Raw genomic sequence first — 3,309 nt, forward strand, 5'->3', positions numbered from 1 at the left:
CTTTACAAAATACTAGTCAGATCTAAACTCGAGTACGCCTCATAAATCTGGGATCCTCATTATTGTTTACTTGTTAATGCACTAGAAGCCATCCAAAATCGCTCAGCTCGCTTCATTGTCGCTAATTACTCCCGTACTGCTAGCATCTCATCAATTAAAACTTCTCTAGACCTTCCTACCCTTTCTAACAGGAGGAAGCAGGCCCGCCTATGTCTCTTCCACAAAATGTTTTTCATGAATCCTGAAATAAAACGCACATTGTTCTCGCCGCCGTCTTACGTTTCATCTCGCATCGACCATATCTTCAAAGTCCATGTGCCATTCTGCCATACCAACATATACTTCCACTCCTACGTGCCGAAGACTTCATCCGAATGGAACCACCTTCCTGCCTCCATCGCCAGCAACCCTGATCATGCATCATTCAAGACTGCCATCTCTAACTTGTAACCACTCCTCTCTGTAACGCCGCAATGGCATTGAGAGTACTTGAATAAATAAATAAATAAATAAACACTGAGATCGTAAACGCTATCGTTACTAGCGCATCGTCACTCCACGTCTGGTGCATGGCCTGGAGGCCAGCTATACACGCAATAATACTGTCGATGTCGCAGGGTGCTGAACGCACCGTTCAGCTTTCGTACGCTGGTCGTCCTCGAAATAAGATAACTTCTACCACTTCTACCCAACGGACACAATTCGTACTTAGCTCAAAAAAAGTTTTGTACACCAAGCTATCGAGTGAAGGCCACATATATAACTTGAAATTTCATGTCACTGCTCCTTTAATCTACAGACTTACATGCACTGTGTCGGTTCTAAGAGCCTCAAGCAGCCGTTGGCTCTATTGGCTTGGCCTTATGTTCCCATTTGGCGTGCTTACTTGGAGTCGCAGCATGTCAGTGTATGTGAATAAAAGGTTAAGTTTTCTTTAAAAAAATTCGGCAGATCCCACGTACCGTGGGAATCGTTGTTATACGAAGCATGCGCAGGATAGTGGCTGTGGCATAATTTTTCATGTTGAACGAAATGTTACGGAATGACGCTAAAGAAATGTGGAAGTGGTGTAAACACACTCATGTGCTGAAGAGTCGCATATGTTTTGTATAACCAGTTTAAAGTTGCGTAACGATGCAAAAGCAACATGGGTTTTCCATGTTGCTTGGATGTCCACATCCAAGCCGTCTTTCACGCAGTATAAAAAACAGGCCTTGTTCGGTCTTGATAAGTCAATGTTGAAGCCACCGGTAATGATGAGGGGCCTGGTTCTCTCGGCAGCTTACCAGACGCGGTAAGCTGAATGTAGTGCTTATATTCTTCAATACTGGATAGCGCGAATCCGAACAGCACAAAGAAGAAATACAAATGCACAGGACAGGCGCTACTCACAACTGAGTTTCATTAAGCAAACTTCCCTTGGATAAACACACAGCTGAGTGGCACACGCAGGCGCATTACTCGTACGGTACAGTCACAGTTGCAGTTGTTACAGTTGCGTTACAGTTATTATGCTTATGCTTATCTGTTATGATGGGAATGCACGCACGTTTCACGAACCCGTGTGTATGTGTAGAAGGGGTTCTTGACATTTCTTGAACAAGGTCATTATCACCGTGATCAGTGAGCACCAGCAGCTGGAGCGGACTTGTTAATCGGTTCCGTTCGTGATCGCGGCTACGAGGGGTCTAAGTGTAGTGAAGTGCCAGGTGGAAATTCTGGATGCCTCTTACGATGAAATGATCTATGATGCCTCCTGTCGTGGACGTGGCAGCGAGCTTTTAACGCGATAGCGTTAAAGAGCTCGTATCGCAGAAATTCCGCCGTCGGCGTCGACACCGTTGGTTGTGAGCGAAAAATCATCATCTTGTCCGTGACCGAAAAATCGAAAAAGCTGCAAATAAAATAAATAATAAAAATGTTGGGTCCGAGTGAGAATCGAACCCAGGCCGTCTGCGTGGCAAGCAGGTGTTCTACCACACAGCCACGCCTCTTTTTATTTTTTTTCTTTCATGGTATTTATTCAACATAGGATATCACTTGAAAGCAATTGAATACAGACAAAGAACTAATATGTTGATTATGCTCTTATCGCAACACAATGACGAACAGAAGGCACTACAGAATTCGCAATCACCTCTATAGCGGATACATGCTTGGAGCTGCACCGAAAGTAACTTTCATGCTTCCCAAAAATACGCGTCCTGTATACAGGTGTCACAGTACGAGATGTAATATGGCAGTAATATTGCGTGGGACAAGCGTACATTGACATTGGGCGTCACACCACGTCAATATCATAACGACTTGATGGTTTAAAGACAGCCACCCATTACAAAAGGCACACACATTACTGCGGGTATTCCCTTAAGACTACGTAGTGGGTGCATCGCAGCTTCGGAAAAGGTTCTCGCGCATAATTGCTCCTGGTTTAAAGCATGCTACCCATTACATAAGGCACACACCTTATTGCGCGCATTCTGTTAAACACTCGTAGTGTTCGAAGTGCGCACTAGGGGCAGGATATTGCTATCGCGTTCAACTCTTAAAGGCGAAGCTTAAGCGTCCCCCAATTTTTTTTGACGCCCTGTCCACATCCAAGCCGTCTTTCACGCAGTGTAAAAACCAGGCCTTGTTGGGTCTTGATAATTCAATGTAAGCTACCGGTATTGAGATGAGGGGCCTGGTTCTCTCGGCAGATTTATTGCAGGAAGCACTGACCCCGGTTCTTGCGTAATCGGTGTGGTCCACGTTGCGGACCACGTGACCGAGTGCATGGTAGTTGAGCGTCTTCAAGGGTTCTGTCTTCAGATTCCTCATTTTCCTTGTGTCCGCTCCGGTGGTGTAGCGGTTACGGTGCTCAGCTGCCGACCCGAAGGTCACGGGTTCGATCCCGGCCGTGGCGGTCGCATTGCGATTAATGCTAAATGCCTGTGTGCTGTGCGATCTCGGTGCACGTTATAGAATACGAGATGGCCAAAATTAAAGCCCCAACAATTATTATTATTATCACTTTCCTTGCGTGTCAATGTATGTGTTCGCGTTTACTGTGTTGGTTGAGACTGTATCACCTGTGGCACATACCCGCATAACTTAAACTCTGGTATGCGGGTATGTGCCACACGTGACTGAGAGAAAGGGTTTCATGACGTACGCGACAGGTATTTTGCGTTATTCATGTCATGACCAGTGAATCGCCTTCACCATACACTGATCCTCTGCTATGCCAATTTTGGTATATTAGAAGTTATGGAGATGACCAGGAGAGCGCCCAGACGTAGGCGGCTAGATAGATAGATAGATACGTCG

The sequence above is a fragment of the Rhipicephalus sanguineus genome, chromosome 9 (genome assembly GCF_013339695.2).
Source record: "Rhipicephalus sanguineus isolate Rsan-2018 chromosome 9, BIME_Rsan_1.4, whole genome shotgun sequence".
In the NCBI taxonomy this organism is placed as follows: Eukaryota; Metazoa; Arthropoda; class Arachnida; order Ixodida; family Ixodidae; genus Rhipicephalus; species Rhipicephalus sanguineus.